Source organism: Oncorhynchus mykiss, chromosome 7, assembly GCF_057628025.1.
Source record: "Oncorhynchus mykiss isolate SJ-2025 chromosome 7, ASM5762802v1, whole genome shotgun sequence".
Taxonomy (NCBI): Eukaryota; Metazoa; Chordata; class Actinopteri; order Salmoniformes; family Salmonidae; genus Oncorhynchus; species Oncorhynchus mykiss.
The window spans coordinates 60,648,020-60,667,275 of record NC_143028.1 but is presented as its reverse complement, the minus strand read 5'-3'; positions in this window follow the sequence as shown (position 1 = coordinate 60,667,275).

The window sequence follows — 19,256 nt, the reverse complement described above, 5'->3', positions numbered from 1 at the left end:
CATTTTTTACATCACGAAAATGCCGACATTTAGAAATGTCCCAGAGTCGCAGACTAGGTGCATTGTGACCGCCTCGACCCATATAGACGGACCCCAACGTTTCTGTCCGATAGCTCATTCAAGGACCCCGCAGTAAGTCATGAAAAAAGTGGATTTTCAGCACCAATTATGGTCTTGCTCGGGCACCAAATGACCTATCGAGCCGAAACTTGGGATTTTATGGTCGCCTCAGCTAGGCCTACACATAATGTCAGAACTGGACCCGCAGCTAGAACGTAACTACGTGTTTTATGTTTTTATTATGGTTTGAACAGAAGGTGGTGTGAATTTTGGGCCAGCTCTGAAGTATCTGACAGTTGGCTTCTAAACGAGTTGGAAAAAGTGGGTGTGGTGTCAGTTTGTATCAGTTTGGTGTCAGAATGATATCTAATTGACTGATGGACGGTGACTTGCTGGTGACTTTTGTCCATTTGTAATATGTTTAAACAGTGAGGTACCATCACCAAAGTGACATTCTGAAATCAACCCCAAAGAGCGATGGAGAGGAACTACTATCACTGCCCGGCCATCCTGTGTTCATCAGGCCAGTCAATTTTGCATTTCTGCAGGAGTTTTGAGCATGAGAAATTTGTGATGGTAAATGCCCATTGAAACATATTGGAAATGCACGTGCATTTGCAATATGATTCAACAGTGAAAAAACATCACCAAATGGACATGATGAAATCAACCCCAACGAGCAATGGAGAGGAACCACTATCACTGCCTGGCCATCCTGTGTTCATCAGGCCAGTAAACGTTTCATTTCTGCAGTATTTTTGAGCATGTCAAATTCGTGATGGTACATGGCAAATGGACATAACATCCTGATTTGGCATTTTCAAATCTGCATTTGGACATTTCTTACGGTATTTGGCCAAAAAAAAGTGACTTTTGACTTCGAATTTTGACTTCCTATGAAGTCATATTGCAAATGGACAAACCTTATGCACAAGTAAAGCAATTGATGATAATATATTTTGCCAAAAATATATTCATAAAGTTCTTACACATGATTAATTGACCAAAAAATTTAAAACATTTCGAAAAACGGTCCAGAAAGCACTTTTTTAAGGGATTGATACGTTTTTGAAAAAAAGTTTTCGACTTTTGACTTCCTATGAAAACATATTGCTAATGGACAAAACATCTGCCTTATGCACAAGTAAAAAAAAAAAAAAAAATGATGATAATAAAATATGACTAAAGTATGTTGATACAGTTCTTATACATGTGTAATTGACACAAAATTCGAAAGAATTTCAAAAAACGGATGTTGACTTGTGTTACATTTGCAATATGAAAAATCTCGGTGGAGCGCACTCGCCATCTGTTGGATTTTTAAAGTGTTACACTTGGCATTTGCCATATGGCATCTGCAATCAACTTTGAATGAAACAACGCCAAATTGAGTGGTATTGGACACCGTGTATATTGTCCAGTGCCAATGACTTCCCATTCATTTTTGTACATTTCAGGGGGGTGTTCTCTTACCCTATGCTCCCCTTCTCTGTCCTGGCCGACGGGGATGCCTTCTCCACTCCTGATTCCCCCCCGTCGACCACCTTACCCCCATCTCTGGATGCAGGAACGGCACCCGGCACCTGCGCAACCCGCATCAAATGCCTCACGCCAAAATCCACCACCCTACCTCCCTCCGGGCTCTTTACTGAGGACCCTGTGTCACCAAACAGGAAACTTGGACCCCCATCCATTGCCCAACTCTGGGCCATACCTGGGAGGTCTATCTCCGACAGGAGTGAAAGAGAAGGTAAAGAGGGGGCCACCCAGGGCCCCGGAACTTCTCCCTCCCCCATTTCCAGCCTTTCCACCCACTTTGCCAAAGCACAGCCCCCCACACAACTAGAGGGATGTCTTCAACCACCAACTTACCCTCCTGAGACAAGGCCGAGTATAGCCCACAAAGATCTCCGCCACGGCACAACCCAAGGGGGGGCGCCAACCCAGACAGGAAGATCACATCAGTGACTCAACCCACTCAAAAGACGCACCCCTCCTAGGAACGGCATGAAAGAGCACCAGTAAGCCAGTGACTCAGCCCCTGTGATAGGGTTAGAGGCAGAGAATCACAGTGGAAAGAGGGGAACCGGCCAGGCAGAGACAGCAAGGGCGGTTCGTTGTTCCAGAGCCTTTCCGTTCACCTTCACACTCCTGGGCCAGACTACACTCAATCATATGACCCACTGAAGCGATGAGTCTTCAGTAAAGACTTAAAGGTTGAGACCGAGTTTACGTCTCTCACATTGGTAGGCAGACCATTCCATAAAAATGGAGCTCTATAGGAGAAAGTGTAGGTATGTACGGCAGGACCAAATCAGAGAGATAAGTAGGAGCAAGCCCATGTAATGCTTTGTAGGTTAGCATTTAAACCTTAAAATCAGCCCTTGCCTTGGCAGGAAGCCAGTGTAGGGAGGCTAGCACTGGAGTAATATGATCAAATATTTTGGTTATAGTCAGGATTCTAGCAGCCGTATTTAGCACTAACTGAAGTTTATTTGGTGCTTTATCCGGGTAGCCGGAAAGTAGGGCATTGCAGTAGTCTAACCTAGAAGTAACAAAAGAATGGATACATTTTTCTGCATTATTTTTGGACAGAAAGTTTCTGATTTTTTGCAATGTTACGTAGATGGAAAAAAGCTGTCCTTGAAACAGTCTTGAAATGTTCGTCAAAAGAGAGATCAGGGTCCAGAGTAACACGAGGTCCTTCACAGTTTTATTTGAGACGACTGTACAACCATCAAGATTAATTGTCAGATTCAACAGAAGATCTCTTTGTTTCTTGGGACCTAGAACAAGCATCTCTGTTTTGTCCGAGTATAAAAGTAGAAAGTTTGCAGCCATCCACTTCCTTATGTCTGAAACACAGGCTTCTAGCGAGGGCAATTTTGGGGCTTCACCATGTTTCATTGAAATGTACAGCTGTGTGTCATCCGCATAGCAGTGAAAGTTAACATTATGTTTTCAAATGACATCCCCAAGAGGTAAAATATATAGTAAAAACAATAGTGGTCCTAAAACGGAACCTTGAGGAACACCGAAATTTACAGTTGATTTGTCAGAGGACAAACCATTCACAGAGACAAACTGATATCTTTCCGACAGATAAGATCTAAACCAGGCCAGAACTTGACCGTGTAGACCAATTTGGGTTTCCAATCTTTCCAAAAGAATGTGGTGATCGATGTAATCAAAAGCAACACTAAGGTCTTGGAGCACGAGGACAGATGCAAAGCTTCGGTCTGATGCCATTAAAAGGTCATTTACCACCTCCACAAGTGCAGTCTCAGTGCTATGATGGGGTCTAAAACCAGACTGAAGCATTTCGTATACATTGTTTGTCTTCAGGAAGGCAGTGAATTGCTGCGCAACAGCCTTTTCTAAAATTTTTGAGAGGAATGGAAGATTCGATATAGGCCGACAGTTTTTTATATTTTCTGGGTCAAGGTTTGGCGTTTTCAAGAGAGGCTTTATTACTGCCACTTTTAGTGAGTTTGGTACACATCAGGTGGATAGAGAGCCGTTTATTATGTTCAACATAGGAGGGCCAAGCACAGGAAGCAGCTCTTTCAGTAGTTTAGTTGGAATAGGGTCCAGTATGCAGCTTGAAGGTTTAGAGGCCATGATTATTTTCATCATTGTGTCAAGAGATATAGTACTAAAACACTTGAGTGTCTCTCTTGATCCTAGGTCCTGGCAGAGTTGTGCAGACTCAGGACAACTGAGCTTTGAAGGAAAACGCCAATTTAAAGAGGAGTCTGTCATTTGCTTTCTAATAATCATGATCTTTTCCTCTAAGAAGTTTGTGAATGTATTACTGCTGAACTGAAGGCCATCCTCTCTTGGGGAATGCTGATTTTTAGTTAGCTTTGCGACAGTATTAAAAAGGAATTTCGGATTGTTCTTATTTTCCTCAATTAAGTTGGAAAAATAGGATGATCGAGCAGCAGGGCTCTTCGATACTCTCACGGTACTGTCTTTCCAAGCTAGTCGGAAGACTTCCAGTTTGGTGTGGCGCCATTTCCGTTCCAATTTTCTTGAAGCTTGCTTCAGAGCTCGGGTATTTTCTGTATACCAGGGAGCTAGTTTCTTTTGAGAAATGTTTTTAGTTTTTAGGGGTGCAACTGCATCTAGGGTATTGCACAAGGTTAAACAAGTCTTCGAAAAGTTTCTCAAGTGTATTTGTAAATGGGTTGGTTATGTTTCCACTTGCAACTCCAGAAATATGTATTCAATGTTTATGTATTTCTATTGGTTGATTGATTTTACAATGCACATATCAATTAGGTGTTATGCCATTGGTTAAACTTTCAGAAAGGGAGAGATAGTGAACGTAAATTCTTCCCAGTCTGATAATAACTTGCAAGTGGTAGGTCATGTTCTGATACAATGTATTATATTTTCAGATGTAAAATGTTTAAAAGTTCACTATGTACATGTCCAAATGTACAGTACCAGTCAACATTTTGGACACACCTACTCATCTAGGGTTTTGCTTTATTTGTACTATTTTCTACATTGTAGAATATTAGCAAAGAAATCTGAACTATGAAATAACACATATGGAATCATGTAGTAACCAAAAAAAGTGTTAAACAAATCAAAATATATTTTATATTTGAGATTCTTCAAAGTAGCCACCCTTTGCCTTGATGACAGCTTTGCACACTCTTGACATTCTCTCAAGCAGCTTCATGAGGTAGAAACCTGGAATGCATTTCAATTAACAGTTGTGCATTGTTAGAAGTTAATTTGTGGAATGTGTTTCCTTCTTAATGCATTTGAGCCAATCAGTTGTGTTGTGACAAGGTAGGCGTGCTACCTTGTCTGGCAAGAACAGCTCAAGTAAGCAAAGAGAAACAACAGTCTATCATTTCTTTAATACATGAAGGTCAGTCAATACGGAAAATATCAAGAACTTTGAACGTTTCTTCAAATGTAGTCACAAAAAACATTAAGCTCTATAATGAAACTTGCTCTCAGGAGGACCGCCACAGGAAAGGAAGACCCAGAGTTACCTCTGCTGCAGAGGATAAGTTCATTAGAGTTCAAAGATTGCAGCCCAAATAAATGCTTCACAGAGTTCAAGTAACAGACACATCTCAACATCAACTGTTCAGAGGAGACTGCTTGAATCAGGCCTTCATGGTCAAATTGCTGCAAAGAAACCACTACTAAAGGACACCAATAAGAAGAAGAGACTTGCTTGGGCCAAGAAACACAAAAAATTATCATTAGACCGGTGAAAACCTGAGACGAGGACTAGGACTAGGGACGAGGACGAGGACTAGGTGAACGGATGATCTCCCTATGTGTGGTTCCCACCGTGAAGCATGGAGGAGGTGTGATGGTGTGGGGGTGTTTTGCTGGTGACATTGTCAGTGATTTATTTAGAATTCAAGGCACACTTAACCAGCATGGCTACCACAGCATTCTGCAGTGATACACCATCCAGTCTGGTTTGCGCTAAGTGGGACTATCATTTTTTTTTCAACAGGACAGTGACTCACACACATCCAGGCTGTGTAAGGGCTATTTGACCAAGAAGGAGAGTGATGGCGTGCTGTATCAGATGACCTGGCCTCTACAATCACCCGACCTCAACACAGTTGAGATGGTTTGGGGTGAATTGGACCGCAGAGTGAAGGAAAAGCAGACAACAAGTGCTCAGCATATGTGGGAACAAGATTGTTGGAAAAGCATTCCAGGTGAAGCTGGTTGAGGAAATGCTAAGTGTATGCACAGCTGTCATCAAGGCAAAGGGTTTGAGGAATCTAAAATCTAAAATATCTTGATGACTTCACTATTATTCTACAATGTAGAAAATAGTAAAAAATAAAGAAAAACCTTGAATGAGTAGGTATGTCCAAACTACTGACTTGTCCAGTATACAGTATGTGTAGATATTGGGGGTATCCTGGGATGTGCTTTTGTATGTTATTGCTGTAGGAACGACTTAGCTAGTATGCTCTAATTGCAATGGTCGCCATTAGCTAATACACAGTTATTTCAATGCTAACAGACAAATCACAAATCTACAGCCATCAACATGCTGTTGTTGTGCACATCTAATGTGGTTCCTTGTGTCTATCATGAGGAACAGTTTACATACACTTAGGTTGGAGTCATTAAAACTTGTTTTTCAACCACTCCACACATTTCTTGTTAACAAACTATTGTTTTGGCAAGTCGGATAAGACTTTGTGCATGACAGAAGTAATTTTTCCAACAATTGTTTACAGACAGACTATTTCACTTATAATTCACTGTATCACAATTCCAGTGGGTCAGAAGATTATATACACTAAGTTGACTGTGCCTTTCAACAGCTTGGAAAATTCCAGAAAATGATGTGATGGCTTTAGAAGCTTCTGATAGGCTAATTGACAACATGTGAGTCAATTGGAGGTGTACCTGTGGATGTATGTCAAGGCCTACCTTCAAACTCAGTGCCTCTTTGCTTGACATCATAGAACATTTATAAAAATCAGCCAAGACCTCAGAAAAAAAAACTGTAGACCTCCACAAGTCTGGTTCATCATTGGAAGCAATTTCCAAACGCCTGAAGGTACCACGATCATCTGTACAAACAATAGTTCACAAGAGTAAACACCATAGGAGCACGCAGCCGTAATACAGCTCAGGAAGGAGGCGCGTTCTGTCTCCTAGAGATGAACGTACTTGGGTGCGAAAAGTGCAAATCAATCCCAGAACAACAGCAAAGGACTTTGTGAAGATGCTGGAGGAAACAGGTACAAAAGTATCTATATCCACAGTGAAACGATTCCTATATCGACATAACCTGAAAGGCCGCTCAGCAAGGAAGAAGCCACTGCTCCAAAACTGCCATAAACAAGCCAGACTACGGTTTGCAACTGCACATGGGGACGAAGCCCGAATTTTTTTGAGAAATGTCCTCTGGTCTTATGAAACAAAAATATAACTGTTTAGCTATAATCACCATTGTTATGTTTGGAGGACAAAGGGGAGACTTACAAGCCGAAGAACACCATCCCAACCGTGAAGCACGGGGATGGCAGCATCATGTTGTGGGGGTGCTTTGCTGCAGGAGGGACTGGTGCACTTCACAAAATAGATGGGGAAGGAAAATGATGTGGATATATTGAAGCAACATCTCAAGATATCAGTCAGGAAGTTAAAGCTTGGTCGCAAATGGGTGTTTCAAATGGACCCCAAGCATACTTCCAAAGTTGTGGCAAAATGGCTTAAGGACAACAAAGTCAAGGTATTGGAGTGGCCATCACAAAGCCCTGACCTCAATCCCATAGAAAATTTGTGGGCAGAACTGAAAAGGCGTGTGCGAGCATAGAGGCCTACAAGCCTGACTCAGTTACACCAGCTCTGTCAAGAGGAATGGGCCAAAATTCACCCAACTTATTGTGGGAAGCTTGTGGAAGGCTACCCGAAACGTTTGACCCAAATGAAACAATTTAAAGTCAATGCTACCAAATACTTATTGAGTATATGTAAACTTCTGAACCGCTGAGAATGTGATGAAATAAATAAAAGCTGAAATAAATAATTCTCTACTACTATTCTGATATTTCACATTCTAAAAATGAAGTGGTGATCCTAAATGACCTAAGACAGGGAATTTTTACTCTGATTAAATGTCAGGAGTTGTGAAAAACTGAGTTTAAATATATTTGGCTAAGGTGTATGTAAACTTCCGACTTCAACTGTACTTACATTTATTGTATTTTGTACTATTTTTGTCATTGTTATAATGTTTGATTACAAAATGCAGAGTCTGATATTAACATGCAAGCCACGAATCTACAGGCATCAACATACTGTTGTCCCTAATGTGCTTCCTTGTGTCTATCATCAGAGTAAACACTAAGCAACTGGGTTTGATGGCTGGACAATCCTTTCTTTAAAAACACAAGAGAGTTACCAAGTACGATTACATCTGTTACATATGGAGTGAGAGAACTTGGCTTTTAAACATCTCTTACATATGAAGTGAGAAAACTTGGCTTTTAAACTATAAACATCTTCCTATTTACCAAACATTTCTGACCACAACATGCAATCAAGTCACTCTTCCTGACCCCCCCCCCCCCCCCCCCCCCTTACTTTACTCAAACCAGGAAATTACTATTGGTTTGGCTATGGTGTGACTGGGGCAGAGCCCAAAGCCTATACATATCTCAAGGAAGCATAGAACCTTGTAGGTTACAAGTCAAAGAACATAAGAAGTTCAATAGAACAAGTGAGTGAACAAACAATTGAGAATGAGAATGTACCCTTAAATGGAAACGATGGGCTCGTGGTAATGGCTGGAACTGAATAAATGGAACAGTATCAAACACATCAAACACATGGTTTCTAGGTGTTTGATACTATTCCACTCACTCCATTCCAGCCTTTTATAATGAGCCGTCCTCCCCTCATTCCTGTGGAATGTACAGATGTAGGATCTTAATTTGATCGTCCTGTTACAGGAAATGTAAAACTTGTAGTATATTTGAGGTTTAAAAAGGCTTCTGAAGTTTGCAATCCCTTTATGAAAAATGTATCAACCCCTACAAAAATGTCCATTCATTATAATCCACAAAATAATTCACTGATCGTGTTGCTGCAAGATTATTTTCCTGCTTTAGCAAACTGGCTCAAAATAAGATCCTACATCTGTACTGCATAAAACTGTGTGTGAAAGCCTGAACAAATATGTAAAACTGTCCTTGTGTGTCTGTATCTGCAATGTACAGTAGCTCCAAAGCCCTTGTTAACCCTTTGGTTTTATCAGTCTTCTGCCAAATCAGTTATGCAGCATAACATACTTTTACTTAAAGAAAAACATAATCACCATAGTGGACTGTATACTAGTAAAAACCTATGCTGAACATTGACATCATCATTTGCATAGGTTACTGTATGTATGATACATCTATATGAAGCATGGTTATGAGCAGATGTTTGATGGTTTCACAGGCCTATAAAACGACGATTGGGCTGCCCATAGAATGCTCTAGTATTGATGGATGGTGGACAGGTGGGGGCCCAGGAGCCACCCTCAGACGGGCCCTGTTTATTTATTCAGTCTGTCGTCTGCCCACATCGCCCAGCACTGGGCAGGATCTGTTACATTTAGCGACATCTACAGAGACAAAGTATGCTAATGAGGCTCCTGGCTGAGCCTGTTTCGGAGAAACTGAGAAACTTAACACCATCCTCTTATGAACATTCAGGTTTTTTCACCCAGCTATTATCACCCTATGAATCCTCCTAGGTTCTCTCACTGCACTAAAGTGTAGTATGAATACCAGGAGAAATTAGATAAATATATAGGAAAAGGGTGAGGGTTGTTGGGGTGTTGTTTTGGGTCACTTTACCATGACTGATCTTATGTTTATCTCTAATCTTTGAGGCCCTACTGTACTACTTTAGCTTTAGTAACCCCAGTCTAGATCTGGTAGGGGTATAGGTGTGGGACTATCCGTCAGGGGTATTTCTAGGTGTGAGAGAGACAACTCGGTACGCAGGGCTATGACCCTGGCCAGCCCTGTTTCCCCCATCGATCCCCAGGGTGAGAGAAGCATTGTCTCTGCAGACATGAATCACAAATCCGTCTAGACCTCTTAAATGTACTCAGGGGCGGCTTTAAAGGTGGATGGGTCACCATGGGAATGACAGTATCTGTGTAACCTCAAATGTATAATTCCTCAATACCACTGATTTAGTATTTTCATGGGACAAACTGACCACATCTCTGACCGATAGCCTTATATTTGGTCAGGTCTCTCCACGATTAGAGGGATAAGATCCAAATATAATTGGTATCACTTTGTCTTGCAAATATTTCATTTTACATTTTACTTCTTAGCTATATATATTTTTTTATTTTTTCTTTATAGTATTGTATGTGTTGTATTTAATTGTTTCAAATTAAAATGCTCCAGTGCTCACAGAGAGGGAGTTGGAGTGGGGGACATTTGTATTTTGCCTGGAGTCTCCTGGCTGCCCACCACTGTCCTTTTGAATAGGCTCCTAAAATTGTTAAGTCCATCACTAACTGTGCCTCTGTTTCCAACCCGCCACTTTCCCCTGTTCCAATTGTTGTGAGAGCGAATTCCATCTGCAGATCAGTCAGCACAGGAAAGGACACAGCAGCATGCTAGTGTGATGTGGTTGCCTATCGGGCAAATAACATTCTCCCTTCCTGTCTAGCAGCTATGTAGGCCTAGCTCAACCAGCCTAGGTTGATATCTCAAAAGTACAGTACCATCTGCAATGCATTTGCCATGGCCGCAGTTCAGGGTGCCATAACATCAACATTTGGGCTCGACTAGTGCCGATAGAAAATTCTCCAACTCATTTAAAAGGCATATTAAGGTATGCGTAGATAGGGGTATGCATAGTATCAGGCTCAGAACTGAAACTCTGGCTCACTTTGTCTCCATTTTAATTAGACTGAGCCGACACCAGAGCTCATGTGGAGGTGTATTCTGACAGTTGCTTTTGTTCCGGAGAATCTGTTGTCGTCACTTTAGTAACGCTCAGAATATCCAAGGGATTGAGGTATTGATCCACACAAGCATTTCAAATAAACTCTGGATTAAATTTGCACCCCTCAAACACCTTCTAGAGAATCTAGTTCCACAGAAACATGGTCCTTTTTAGTTTTTATTTTCCAATAGTCCTGTTTAGTATTTAATACTGAGAATACCAAACTCTTTTAAGCCTAATATAACAAAGATATTTTAAATAATGCCTTCGGGGAAAAAGTATATTTATAGCATTGTGGAATATTGCATCATGAAATATTGATTTACCATGATGTTTTAACAATAAATAATATAAAATCTTTCCCATTGTCCATCATTTTACTAATGGAATGAACAATGTCATTGTTATGTGGTTTTCATCCGACATTGAGGGAGAGTATCTTATTGAACTCCTGGTAGTGATATGGAGTGAATGCCTGGTTCTAAGGTATGCGATTGGGGAGGTTCTTTCTGAGATGGGGCAGGTCGAGGGAAAGGAGTGACTTGGTGATATTAAACATTGATCAGCATTGATTCTGTGTCTGCTCCAGCATCTCTGTCTCTCATCAATGACAGCCTAGGAACAGTGGGTTAACTGCCTGTTCAGGGGCAGAACGACAGATTCTTGTCAGCTCAGGGATTTGAACTTGCAACCTTCCAGTTACTAGTCCAACGCTCTAACCACTAGGCTACCCTGCCGCCCCATATCAAGAATCTGGGGACAATAAAAGGCCACTCTAAAATGTGCAGTTTTGTCACACAACACAATGCCATGTCTCAAGTTTTGAGGGAGTGTGGAATTTGCATGCTGACTGCAGGAATGTCCACCAGACCTGTTGCCACAGAATTTAATGTTCAGTTCTCTACCATATGCCACCTCCAATGTCATTTTAGACAATCTGGCACTACGTCTATCCTGCCTCACAACCGCAGACCATGTTTATGACATTGTGTGGGTGAGCGATTAGCTGATGTCAATGTTGTGAACAAAGTGCCCCATGGTGGCGGTGGTGTTATGGTATGGGCAGGCATAATCTACAGACAACGAACACAATTGCATTTTATGGATGGTAATTTGAATGCGCAGAGATACCGTGATGAGATCCTGAGGCCAATTGTCATGTCATTCATCCACCGCCATCACCTCATGTTTCAGCATGATAAACGGCCCCATGTCGCAAGGATGTGTGCACAATTCCTGGAAGCTGAAAATGTCCCAGTCCTTCCATGGCCTGCATACTCACCAGACATGTCACTCATTGAGCATTTTTGGGATACTCTTGATCGATGTGTACAACAGTGTGTTCCAGTATCCGCCAATATCCAGCAACTTCGCACAGCCATTGAAGAGGAGTGGGACAACATTCCACAGACCAGAATCAACAGCCTGATCAACTCTATGCAAAGGAGATGTGTAAGGGGATACTGACTGGTTTTTCTGATCCACGCCCCTACTCTTTTTAGGTATCTGTGACCAACAAACGCATATCTGTATTCCCAGTAATGTGAAATCCATAGATTATTGCCCAGTGAATTTATTTCAATTGACTGCTTTCCTTATATGAACTCAGTAAAATCTTTGAAATTGTTGTATGTTGCGTTTATATTTTTATTCAGTATACTAAAATAATCTCCCCATTAAGAAATGGTGACTTCAGTTGCTAGGTCGTCGTGTGTTGTCCATGCTGGACGAAAAGGCTCATGTTCTCTCTCACTCTCTCTCTCTCTCTCTCTCTCTCTCTCTCTCTCTCTCTCTCTCTCTCTCTCTCTCTCTCTCTCTCTCTCCACACACCATTAGTGTCTCTGAATAGCTAAGCCCAGTTCTTCTTCAGTTATCTCAGATCGAGGAGTCAGTCAGTGATTCGATGGGACTGTGAACTGCCTTGCTGAGCATGTCACCCCTCCAGTGAGCAAACAGCATACGGCAGACCTGAGATCAGTGTGTGTCCCCAACAGGGGAGGGTGGATCTGAGTGTTTGTACAGGATACATCCCAAATGGCACTTTATTCCTTTTAAGTAGTGCACTAATAAGGGAATATGGTGGCATTTGTGACACAGATCCATCCACTGAGCAGAGCACAGCAGGTCTCAGGTCTATGGGAAAGTGTGGCTGAGAGTCTCTGCTGTGTCACGGCGGCAGGTGGCAGCTCTCCAGGTGGCTGCTGGGGAGCGTGGAGGCCACACGGCTGAAAATCCCATCAAGTCCCAGTTCCAGGCCTGTGCGCCAACGCGCAATTGGACAGACACAGCCAAATCCTGACACATGTCCCTCTTTCTTTCTTTCTTTCTAAATAATTTCCCCTCCTTCTTTTTCTTCCTTCCAGGAGAATACTAAATGCCCAACAAGCCAGAATACGCCACAGTGTTGCCCCAGGGTTCGTGCCCTCGCTTGTTAAATGAAGGTGTTGACTGGCTGATTGATAGACCCTCACCAGTCCCTGCCCCTCACATGTTTCCCAGTTCGCCTTAAATAAGAATCCTTTGTTGGGCAGCCTGACTTGGGCATTTGTTAAATGTAGAGTTTGATGGATGGCACCAATTTTACTCCAAACCCAGATGAGCCACCTGAGGAACACCACACCCCCCCCCCCCCACACCCCCCCCCACCCCCTCCCGAACACACACACATCCCCCTCTTTCCTCCACAGGTAAACCCCCTGTGTGTGAGAGGACAGGAGTATTCCAAAACGGTATCAATCACACCAAAGCCCACACCGCCGCAGCACAATGTTTCAATTATACCTTCTTGGACCCCTAGTCAGAGGAGAGTCTCCAACCCTCTTATCACCAAAGTGCCTTCTTTATAATCCAAATTCATTGTTTGATTCACACTTTTCTCCACTTCGATCACCCTGTCTAGTCTACAACACGATCCTCCCTTCCTTACCCCAATGTGCCACAGTCTCCAATGTGCCAACCTCAGAGTGGACAGATACTGCCATCGTCCAAAAAGGCCGTCTTCCACACCACAGCGCATGGCTGTATCTGAAAGGCATGGTTTGAGATCCGTAGAGTCCGGCCCGGGCCGGGGCTTTGTCGGTCTGCTGCAGTGGGTCGGAGACAGACAGGCAGGTGGATAGAAGAGATAAACAGATGCGAGCCCACGGTCTCCAGTGTGTCAGGTTCATTTGTTACCTGGAAGGACAGACATATTCCCATCAGACAGGGCCACAGCAGCACCAGATGGGAGGTCAGTCCCGTGGCAGAATAAAAACCTTGGTTTAAGGATAAAGACTTTCTTGGCTGTGGGCTTTTATTTCCCTTGTGGTGCGTTCGAAGCAGCCAATACACCTAAGCACTCACAAGACTTATCCAAGAACTGTTGCTCTTTTGAACTCTTCTCTCTGCCACTCCTCCTTTATATCAGTTTTTCCACTGTCTTCTGTTGTCTTTTATGAAATTAGCCAAATGTGATGCTGACTCTATTTTCAGATTTTGCATACAGTAATTATTTAACACAACAGGAGCAGTCATTTGATAGGCTACAATAGATATTTCACTGAAAGGACTCAAGTCTTCAGTAATATTCTTCACTCTCAAGTGCCCTTTTCCTCTTAAATGTGTATTTATTTAAATGTTTTGACATTTAGCAGACACTCTTATCCAGAGTGACTTACAGTAGTGAGTGCATACATTATGTGCTTACTGGTCACCTGTGGGAATCAAACAAACAACCCTGGCATTGCAATCGCCATGCTCTACCAACTGAGCCACACAGGACCATGTAACTTGTAGGGATGATGCATAAGGACCAGGTCCCATATCAACAGAAAAACTGACTATGAATACACTGAATACAGACAACAACAGCAACCAGATCAGAAACACCTCTATGGAACCAACTGGTTGCATCCCTCATGCATGTCTGGTACCACATTACCGGACAGAACTGGTTTGAACATCACAGGAAGCATTCCATCATACTGAACCAAACGTCTCCACCATCTATGCAATTCATTAGGTGAGTTTTACTATCATACTATAGCCATCGCTATTGATTAACCTAACTAGATTTGATCAACGAGTCTTGCATAAACCTCATAAAGTTGATGTCAGAAGTTTACATACACCTTAGCCAATACAATTAAACTCTGTTTTTCATAATTCCTGACATTCAATCCTAGTAAAAATTCCCTGTTTTAGGTCAGTAAGGATCACCACTTTATTTTAAGAATGTGAAATGTCAGAATAATACTTGAGAGAATTATTTCTTTCAGCTTTTATTTCTTTCATCACATTCCCAGTGGGTCAGAAGTTTACATACACTCAATTAGTATTTGGTAGCATTGCCTTTAAATTGTTTAACTTGGGTCAAATGTTTCAGGTAGCCTTCCACAAGTTTCCCACAATATGTTGGGTGAATTTTGGCCCATTCCTCTTGACAGAGCTGGTGAAACTGAGTCAAGTTTGTAGGCCTCCTTGCTCGCTCACGCTTTTCAATTCTGCCCACAAATTTTCTATGGTATTGAGGTCAGGGCTTTGTGATGGCCACTCCAATACCTTGACTTTGTTGTCCTTAAGCCATTTTGCCACAACTTTGGAAGTATGCTTGGGGTCATTGTCCATTTGGAAGACCCATTTGCAACCAAGCTTTAACTTCCTGACTGATGTCTTTTGCTTCAATATATCCACATCATTTTCCTTCCTCATGCAGCCATCTATTTTGTGAAGTGCACCAGTCCCTCCTTCAGCAAAGCACCCCCACAACATGAAGCTGCCACCCTCATGCTTCACAATTGGGATGGTGTTCTTTGGCTTGCAAGCCTCCCCCTTTGTCCTCCAAACATAACGATGGTCATTATGGCCAAACAGTCTATTTTTGTTTCATCAGACCAGAGGACATTTCTCCAAAAAGTTTGGTCTTTGTCCCCATGTGGTTGCAAACCGTAGTTTAGGAGCAGTGTCTTCTTCCTTGCTGAGCGGCCTTTCAGGTTATGTCGATATAGGACTCGTTTTACTGTGGAAATACAGTGGGGCAAAAAAAGTATTTAGTCAGCCACCAATTGTGCAAGTTCTCCCACTTAAAAAGATGAGAGAGGCCTGTATTTTTCATCATAGGTACATTTCAACTATGACAGACAAAATGAGAAAAAAAATCCAGAAAATCACGTTGTAGGATATTTAATGAATTTATTTGCAAATTATGGTGGAAAATAAGTATTTGGTCACCTACAAACAAGCAAGATTTCTGGCTCTCACAGACCTGTAACTTCTTCTTTAAGAGGCTCCACTGTCCTCCACTCGTTACCTGTATTAATGGCACCTGTTTGAACTTGTTATCAGTATAAAAGACACCTTTTCCACAACCTCAAACAGTCACACTCCAAACTCCACTATGGCCAAGACCAAAGAGCTGTCAAAGGACACCAGAAACAAAATTGTAGACCTGCACCAGGCTGGGAAGACTGAATCTGCAATAGGTAAGCAGCTTGGTTTGAAGAAATCAACTGTGGGAGCAATTATTAGGAAATGTAAGACATACAAGACCACTGATAATCTCCCTCGATCTGGGGCTCCACGCAAGATCTCACCCCGTGGGGTCAAAATGATCACAAAAATCCCAGAACCACACGGGGGGACCTAGTGAATGACCCGCAGAGAGCTGGGACCAAAGTAACAAAGCCTACCATCAGTAACACACTACGCTGCAGGGACTCAAATCCTGCAGTGCAAAACATGTCCCCCTGCTTAAGCCAGTACATGTCCAGGCCGTCTGAAGTTTGCTAGAGAGCATTTGGATGATCCAGAAGAAGATTGGGAGAATGTCATATGGTCAAATGAAACCAAAATATAACTTTTTGGTAAAAACTCAACTTGCCGTGTTTGGAGAACAAAGAATGCTGAGTTGCATCCAAAGAACACCATACCTACTGTGAAGCATGGGGGTGGAAACATCATGCTTTGGGGCTGTTTTTCTGAAAAGGGACCAGGACGACTGATCCGTGTAAAGGAAAGAATGAATGGGGCCATGTATCATGAGATTTTGAGTGAAAACCTCCTTCCATCAGCAAGGGCATTGAAGATGAAACGTGGCTGGGTCTTTCAGCATGACAAGGATCCCAAACACACTGCCCGGGAAACAAAGGAGTGGCTTCGTAAGAAGCATTTCAAGGTCCTGGAGTGGCCTAGCCAGTCTCCAGATCTCAACCCCATAGAAAATCTTTGGAGGGAGTTGAAAGTTCATGTTGCCCAGCAACAGCCCCAAAACATCACTGCTCTAGAGGAGATCTGCATGGAGGAATGGGCCAAAATACCAGCAACAGTGTGTGAAAACCTTGTGAAGGCTTACAGAAACGTTTGACCTGTCATTGCCAACAAAGGGTATATAACAAAGTATTGAGATAAACTTTTGTTATTGACCAAATACTTATTTTCCACCATAATTTGCAAATAAATTCATTAAAATTCATTAAAAAATGTGATTTTCTGGATTTTTTTTTCTCATTTTGTCTGTCATAGTTGAAGTGTACCTATGATGAAAATTACAGGCCTCTCTCATCTTTTTAAGTAGGAGAACTTGCACAATTGGTGGCTGACTAAATACTTTTTTGCCCCACTGTAGATACTTTTGTACCTGTTTCGTCCAGCATCTTCACAAGGTCCTTTGCTATTGTTCTGGGATTGATTTGCACTTTTCACACCAAAGTACCTTCATCTCTAGGAGACAGAACTCATCTCTTTCCTGAGCGGTATGACGGTTGCGTGGTCCAATGGTGTTTATACTTGCGTACTATTGTTTGTACAGATGAACATGGTACCTTCAGGCGTTTAGAAATTGCTCCCAATGATGAACCAGACTTGTGGAGCTCTAAAATATGTTTTTTCTGAGGTCTTGTCTGATTTCTTTTTATTTTCCCATGGTCAGGCAAAGAGGCACTGAGTTTGAAGGTAGGCCTTGACATACATCCACAGGTACACCTCCAATTGACTCAAATTATGTCAATTAGCCTATCAGAAGCTTCTAAAGCCATGACATCATTTTCTGGAATTTTCCAAGCTGTTTATAAATGCACAGTCAACTTAGTGTTCTGACCCCACTGGAATTGTGATACAGTGAATTATAAGTGAAATAATCTGTGTGTAAACAATTGTTGGAAAAATTACTTGTGTCATGCACAAGGTAGATGTCCTGACTTGCCAAAACTATAGTTTGTTACAAGAAATTTGTGGAGAGGTTGAAAAATGTGTTTTAATGACTCCAACCTAAGTGTATGTAAACTTCCGACTTCAACTGTATATACAGAATTTAAATACTATTTTAAATCCTTCAAATACTTTGAGCGTTAGCTTTAGCCTCCCTGGAGTGCCAGGTTGGACTGGGTTTACAATTGTCTATTGATTCCATTGAAACAGGCAAGCTCAATCAAACACAGCTAAAGTATTTGACATTTTTATAAGAGTATTGGAACCCAGTTCTGGTCCTACCTAGCCTCACTAACCCAATGACTCAGCCCAGCTGACATCCCTACTTTAGGCTCTCTGCAATCACTAAGGGCACTAAATGCAGTGTGTTGTTCAGATCTAGGTTGATAATAACTAAATAATTAGATATTCAGAAAAAAAATATGGGAGTGTTTGTCTCGTTACCCCTGGCTCTTTAGTCCGGGTTTAGAAAGCATGGCCAACTTGACTTTGATTTAAGTGAGTTTGGGGCCAGAAAAGTAATCAATCCCACACATTTGCATGGTAATCTAGTATTATGAATGGATATCCAGGTTTAATTTAATCAGTGAAGTTTAAAGTGACTACAGTCTTAAAACCTAACTTTTTCATCGACCTTTTTTGTTTATTACTGTGAAAATAACTACTGTATACCTACTTTCTACAAAGGCATTCTTTCCATTTATATCAACCTGAATTATGTTGCTATAGATGGTGAATTACATGTGTGCAAACACCACAGAGTCAAGATGACTACTGTTCAACCCACCCAAACTATTTCAAATTGTTGTGTTGTTATGGCTACAGGCCTCTTGGAGTGGGCCGGTCCGATCCATGGCTTTAAACATGAAACCAGGAGCAAACACGGTCTATGGGCAACGGCTATGGATTTCACAGGACAGACAGAACCCGAAAGGGGAGTTTGGTGGGGTGGTGCTTGAGTTGAGAGACACTTACCCACGATCAGAACTGGCACCGCTCCTCCGCAGATGGACACACAGGTGGGGGAGGAAGGGTAGGGGCCCTTGCCAGATTTGTGTTCTCCGTGCTGCTCCGTGTGTGTGTTTCAAGTGTTTTCTGTTACCTTGTTGCTGGTCACATCTGGACTGTGGTCCGCTCACTGTCTTCCTTTCTGAGGCTGTAATATGAATCTACACTGCACTCCAGTGGACAACACAGGTAGTGCCACAAACTTAGTGATTAATAAATGTTGTGGTTTTTATCTTCTGTTTTGATTTAGAAGACTACATTTGAACTAAGGTTTGAGTGAATGTTTAATATTTGATTGTTTAAAATGCAGCAAATACAACAGCTGTTACTACTTGTGGGAGAGTTGGCTATATGCATCATTTATAATGTATTTATAGTGGTGTGTATCATGGTCCAGTTACTTTTTTATGCTCCTGGAGCATGGAGGCACAGGGTTATTATAAATCATAGAATAGATACGTGTATCCACACTTTTCAATTTGTAAGAAGTGCTTCTTTCCACCAATGTTATTGCCTTCATATTAAATATGGATATT